Raw genomic sequence first — 6931 nt, 5'->3', positions numbered from 1 at the left:
TATTTGCTCAGATGTTTGGGGAGGGACAGGAATGACAGAGCCTTCAGCTCAACAGGCTTGGAGCCTTGCCAGGCATTGACCAAGAAAGCCTCAAGGCAAGCCCGGGAGGTCTGTGGGAAGAGCTCTGGGTCAATGGTACTCACAGGAGCATGGTGGAAGAAAGGCCTGCAGGTGGAATTTATAGTGTGTGTGTAAGACAGAAAAGACACATGTCACAAAGAATTAAAAAGTGAAGTACCTGCTTCTTACAGGCCTGGGCAGTAGAGGTAAAAGCTGATCCTTCTGGGTCAGGGTTGGGAGAGACCTGAGGCCTGCTCCTTCCTCAAAACCACGTCTGGCTTGGGTATAGCTGATGGCCCCAAAGTCCTCTAGATGGCCTCCATGGGATTGTCCAGGAGGCCCAGCTGCCCTCTCCAGATGTGCTAGGAGACTGGCCCCAGTCCCGGCTGGGTCCAGGTAGGGCCTGGATTCCTCGAGTTAGATGCAGTCCATGGAATTCTCAGGTAGGAGCCCAGGAATGCAACCTGGGAGACCCAAGCCTTTGATGGGAACACAGCTGAAGGGGAGGCCGCAGCCCAGGGTGGGGTCCTGGTTCTCTATGGCCTCTAGTCTGTCCATGTTGTCTCAGTTGATGTGGAAGCGGGTCACTCGGGGGTTTGAGGCCAAGATGTTCCTCTGGAGCTGAGAGAAGTCTGGCTTCAGGAGTGGGTTCTCCCGCAGCTCGGGATTGGGATATTCATTGTTGACTTAGTAGCCCACACGGATGAACTCCTGTCCATGGTAGGTGCAGGTGATGAGGACCACGGTCACACCCACAGCATCAGTCTCTGGGATGAGGGATGGGTTGGGGGCATCAGCCTGAAAGATGAACATGTGCCTCCCTCCTGGGACAGGGCCAACTAGCACAGAGTCCAGGATTTGGTCAAACTCCTCACTCTTAGCTGAGCCAACATAAATGATCTTCCATTTTAGATCGTCCGCCAGGGCCTCATTGCACTCGAAGCTGATCTTGAGCCGGAAGGGGCTGTGGAAAGGGCTCGGATTCTCCAGCACCGCCACGTTCAGCACAGAAACCTTGGCCATCGCCTTGCCGGGCCGCGGCAAAGGCCACAGCTGGGGCCGAGCCCGCACCTGCCTGAGCCCTCTGCGGTCAGCGGGGTCTTTTTTTTTTTTTTTTTTTGAACTAACAGAATTATTTACAGACATTGAAAGAAGATGATGTCAAGAAACTTCAGTACTTTCCTTTTTTTTTTTTTTTTAATGATTTTATTTATTTATTTATGAGAGACACACAGAGAGAGAGAAAGAATGGAAGAGACACAGGCAGAGGGAGAAGCAGGCTCCATGCAGGTTGCCTGACATGGGACTCGATCCCAGGTCTCCAGGATCATGCCCTGGGTCGAAGGTGGTGCTAAACCGCTGAGCCACTGGGCTGCCCGATGTCAAGAAACTTCAAAGACAAATTTTGGATGGATTATCTTTGTAGATATTAAAATCGGCTGGCTTTATGAAAATATGACTATGGCCAAAAGTACTAACGTCTTCAATAAATGGAGTGGCTGGAAAGTCAACAGTAGCAAGAGATAGGCAGGAGTGGGGTGGGATAGCACTGTCTTCACACTGCCTTTAAGGTAGTACTTCAAGTCTTCCAATAAAGGAATGCTAGTAGGCTGAGGATTGACAGTGAAAAAGAGTAATGATCTCTGTCCTAACAGTGAGTGGGGGAAGCGGATATTGGAGTAAATGTGTTAAGAATCAGGGAAGTAAGTGTGCTATGAAGTACCCCAAGATGATACCTAGTCAAGATTTTGTTTTTGTTTTTTAAGATTTTATTTATTTATTCATGAGAGACACACAGAGAGAGAGAGAGAGAGAGAGGCAGAAACACAGGCAGAGGGAGAATCAGGATCCATGCAGCGAGCCCTATGTGAGATTCGATCTCAGGACTCCAGGATCACACCTGGGCCGAAGGCAGGCGCTAAACACTGAGCCACCCATGGATTCCCGTACTCAAGATTTTGAGGGCAGGAACAGCCAGAGATTTCCTGGAGGCAGTAATAATTCATACTGTGTCCTGAAGGATGAGCAGAAAAGCACAAGCATAGAGAGGGTTTCGTTGCTGTACCAAGCACCATACTGTCTTAATTACTATGACTTTATAGTAGGTCTTTATAGGACAGGTTCCTCTATGTTATTCCTCTTCAGATTGTTTTGGTGCTTCCTAACCTTATTCTTTCTCATTTCAATTTTATTTATTTATTTAATTTTAATTTATTTACTTGTTTGTTTATATATGAGTAAGAGTACACCCAACATGGGGCCTGAACTCACTACCCCAAGATCAAGAGTTGCATGCTCTACTGACTGAGCCAGCCAGGCATCCCATTTTTAGTTTCAATTTTATTTATTTATTTTTTTTTTAAATTTTTATTTATTTATGATAGTCACACAATGAGAGAGAGAGAGAGAGGCAGAGACACAGGCAGAAGGAGAAGCAGGCTCCATGCACCGGGAGCCCGATGTGGGATTCGATCCCGGGTCTCCAGGATCGCGCCCTGGGCCAAAGGCAGGCGCCAAACCGCTGCGCCACCCAGGGATCCCTAGTTTCAATTTTAGAATACACTTGTCAAAGTTTCACAAAAATCTGATAGAATACACTTGTCAAATTTCACAGGAATCTCAATCGGATTTTCGTGCCTGCATAGAACTTAAGCCTCTTTCTTCTTATTGAATTATTACATATTCCTTAAGTGGCAACTTTAAATTTTACCTTCCTCAAGAAGGCCTTCCCTTACTTCCTAGATAAAGTTAAATTTCCTTGCTATGTATTTCCACAGCATCCTGTACTTCCCATTAATTAACACAAATCAGACTTAAAATTCTTTAGTCAAAGTCTGTCTCCTAGGCTAGAAAGTTCATAGGGACCACATCTGTCTAGTTCACCACAATATCCTCTAGCACACAGTCTAAAATAGTTCATGCTCAAGCCATACTTTTTTTTTTTTTTTTAGATTTTATTTATTTATTCATGAGAGAGACAGAAAGAAGCAGAGACACAGGCAGAGGGAGAAGCAGGCTCCCCAACCCTGATGTGGGCCTCATTCCCAGGACTCCATGATCATTACCTGAGCCAAAGGCAGATACTCAACCACTGAGCCACCCAGGGGCCCCCAAGCTATACTTTTAAAATTTTAAATTAAAAATGTAAAAGAGGGATCCCTGGGTGGCGCAGCGGTTTGGCGCCTGCCTTTGGCCCAGGGCGCGATCCCGGATCTCCAGGATCGAATCCCACGTCGGACTTCTGGTGCATGGAGCCTGCTTCTCCCTCTGCCTGTGTCTCTGCTTCTCTCTCTCTCTGTGTGACTATCATAAATAAATAAAAATTAAAACAATAAAAAATAAATTTAAAAAAATGTAAAAGAGCGAGGGCCCCTGGGTGGCTCAGTGGTTGGGCAGCTGCCTTCAGCTCAGGTCGTGATCCCAGGATCCAGGATCGAGTCCTGCATCAGGCGGTGGGGAGCCTGCTTCTCCTTCTGCCTGTGTCTCTTCTCTCTCTTTCTCTCTCTCATGCCTTGTCCATTTAACAGGAGAGAGATCAAAGAATAGTTAGTTGGTGAGACCTAACAGAGCACTCTTCTATTATTATTATATTCTTCTTCTGTTGTTATTACTAATGATCTATTACTGCTACTTCCTTTTCTTTGTAAAGTAAGAGATGAGGGGAGTCCATACTCTAAGCGAGAGGCAGTGGGATTGGAGGTGGGAGAAGAGCAGAGAAGAGCTGTGAAGAATGGACATGTGGACAGAATAGGGGAGCCAAAGACTCCCTGAGCAGTATTAAAGGTCCAGTGGATATTGGAGACCATGCATTCATACTGGTCTCAATCATACCAATCTGCACGGTATGGTTTTCTTCAGGTGTCCATAGCAGCACAGATCTACCTACAGATGATATTAAATGTTGGATTGATACAGGCTGGGATTTTTGCCAGACTGGTGCCAGTGAAGGACAATCGAACCGATGAGTTCAAAATATTAGTCAAAAGCAGTTGAAAAGAAGAAAGGGAGACAAAGAGACAGACAGACTAGAGACTAAAAGGGCATTTGGTCTGGTTTGTGAGAGTTTTCTCTTCCAGGTTTCCCAGCTATGTTTCCAATCCATGGGTTTAAGAGATTCCCCTGCATCATTACGGCGAATTTTCTTTTTTGGCTAAAGGGAGTTGGAGGAGTTTCAGTTTCAAAATAGTCTTAACTAAGAAAATGTAATACAGACTCTTGTACTTCTCATATTGTGTTTTTGTTTGTCTTGTTTTAGGGGGTTTAGATGTAATGTAGAGCCAAAGTTGAACAGCTTTTCAAGCATTTGGGGCATTTCTGTTGAAATCATCTAACAGCTCTATTGCATAAAAGGCTCAGCTTCTGGCAGATGATTTCAGAGCCTCTGGGGCTTGGAGTCAACCAGTAGGGTTTGCAGGGATTCCTGCCTCCTTGTCTTACTGTTCCTATTCAGAAACAGCCAGGACTTTATGCCTGGAGCTGCTGGGGTAGAGGGACAGATCCTTTGATTGGCTGAGGATCTTGCTCTGGGAAAAGGGGAATGTGAGCCCTCTGTTCTTCGCTATATCCAAGATCTTTCCTGACTTGTTTCCTATTGCAAAATGAATCACTCTTGAAGTAGGTCAGCAATGCCGCAGTCATCTCTTTCCAGGCTCTACCACTTCAAGATCATATCACAGAACCTTGTGTCTTTCTTCCCAAAGCCATCAGAGACAGGTTTACCAAAACATTTACCTTCTGTTTCCTACTTCATACAGACAATACTAGAGACTAACAACATGTTAGTTGGAGTTGTTTTTGGCTGCCTGTTTTTGGATTTACTTGATTGACATTTCTACAAGGCATTTAGTTTTAGCTTCCAACAACAATAACACGCAAGCAACTTTCAGTCTCCTTTTTTCAATTCCTCCTTTCAATTTAATAGGCTGCTCCCAAGGCAGGTTCTAAAACGAGTGCTTGGTATGCAGAAAAGGTTGTAATGTTATTAATTTAAATCCCATCAAGTGATATGTCATGATTTATTTAATTATTTCTCTGGACATTAGTTTATGTCCACGTTAATGGACATTTAGTTTATTTTTGCTATTTGATTTTATAATTAATTACTGTAAAAGATATATTTATGCATAAACATTTTTCTGTATTTAGGAAATATGGGATTCCTCCTCAGCTTTCCAGAGTTTTCAATGTAAATATTATCTACTGCTAAGCCTGAAAGTGTAGAATGATATTTAACATCTGCCCCTTTTTTCCCCTCTGCTTAGTTTTCTTTGAATCTCTGATCTCTGTAAAATGCCTGTTAATTCCATTTTATGCACTATCATTGCCATTTCTTCCCCACGTAGCCCTTCCTCCTGGAGGTATTTGTCTTCCTACTTGGATCTGTACTGATTTCTTTCTGGATCTACTACACAGCAGTCATCCTTGGACTATCCAGTTTCCTGGATCTGATGACTTCTCTTTCTCGGTTTATTTTGCTAGAGTGTATCCTCTATTTTGCTAGAATGTATCCTCTAATGCCATCCTGATGAAGAGTATAAACATTTTAATACTATGTATGTCTAAATATATCTAAGTTAAAAACAATTTTTTAATTCTGTACTTTGAGGACAATGATCCATTATCTTCTAGCATGCAGTGTTGTGGAGAAATTCAACATGATTCTCTCAATCTTCTGTTTATGGGTTTTTTCCTTTGAAAGTTTCTAGAGTCACCTCTTTTTTGGTGTTCTGAAATTTCAAGTTGACATGTCTTAGTGTTGCTGTTTTATAAATTTATTATATTGAGCATTCAGTATGTTCTTTTTTATTGACATACAATTGACACATAGATTAATTAGTTTTAGGCGTACAACATAATGATTCCATGATTGCATGTTCAATATGCACTTTTAAACTGGAGACTTGGGATGCCTGGGTGGCTCAGTGGTTGAGTGCCGCCTTCCGCCAAGGGCATGATTCTGCAGTCCCAGGATCCAGTCCCACATCGAGCTCCCTGCATGGAGCCTGCTTCTCCCTCTGCCTGTGTCTCTGCCTCTCTCTGTGTGTGTCTCTCATGAATAATAAATAAATTAAATCTTTAAAAAAATAAATAAAAATAAATAAACTGGAGACTTAAACTTTAAAAAAAAAAAAAAGGGCAGCCCGGGTGGCTCCGCAGTTTGGCACTGCCTTTGTCCCAGGGCGTGATCCTGGAAACCTGGGATCGAGTCCCACGACGGGCTCCCTGCATGGAGTCTGCTTCTCCCTCTGCCTGTGTCTCTGCCTCTCTCTCCCTCTGTTTCTCTCATGAATAAGTAAATAGAATCTTTAAAAAAAATTAAAAATTAATAAAAAATAAAAAGATTTATTTATTTATTTGAGAGAGAGAGCATAAGTGGGAGGCAGAGGGAGCAAAAGAATCTCAAGCCTACTCCACGCTGAGTATGGAGCCTAAAAGTGCTCCATCTCGCTACCCTGAGACCACACCCAAACCTAAACCAAGAGTTGGTTGGATGCTTTATCAACTGCACCATTCAGGTGCTCCATTGATCTTTATCTCTGGGAAATATTCTTGTGCTACTTCCTTATAATTTTGTTCCCAACGTCCTCTCTTTGGGGAACTCTTTTATTTAGATATTGAAACTCTCAGATTAATACTTTAATTTTGTTATCTTTTTTACTTACCCTCATTTTAAATTTTTAAAATCACCTTTTGTTTCTAAGTTTTCTTCCCCCCCCCACCCCCGCCCGTTTCATTTCTCTCCTTTTCTTTCCTTCCTTCCTTCTGAAAGGATTTAGTCTTATTTCATGGAATTAAAATCTTATCTCCCTGATAATATTAATTACTTTTACCATTTGCATTATCTGTTTCCTCTGAGTTCTTTTTCTCCTCC

General features: G+C 42.9%; 1 pseudogene; it reads right to left on the bottom strand.

The window, feature by feature from the left end:
* Positions 1-477: 477 nt before the first annotated feature.
* LOC121488982 lies at positions 478-1083 on the bottom strand (annotated as a pseudogene).
* Between the last annotated feature and the right edge of the window lie 5848 nt (positions 1084-6931).

This window comes from Vulpes lagopus, chromosome 4 (genome assembly GCF_018345385.1).
Source record: "Vulpes lagopus strain Blue_001 chromosome 4, ASM1834538v1, whole genome shotgun sequence".
NCBI lineage: Eukaryota > Metazoa > Chordata > Mammalia > Carnivora > Canidae > Vulpes > Vulpes lagopus.
The sequence above is the reverse complement of the archived record's forward strand: the minus strand, read 5'-3'. Positions and strand labels throughout refer to the sequence as shown.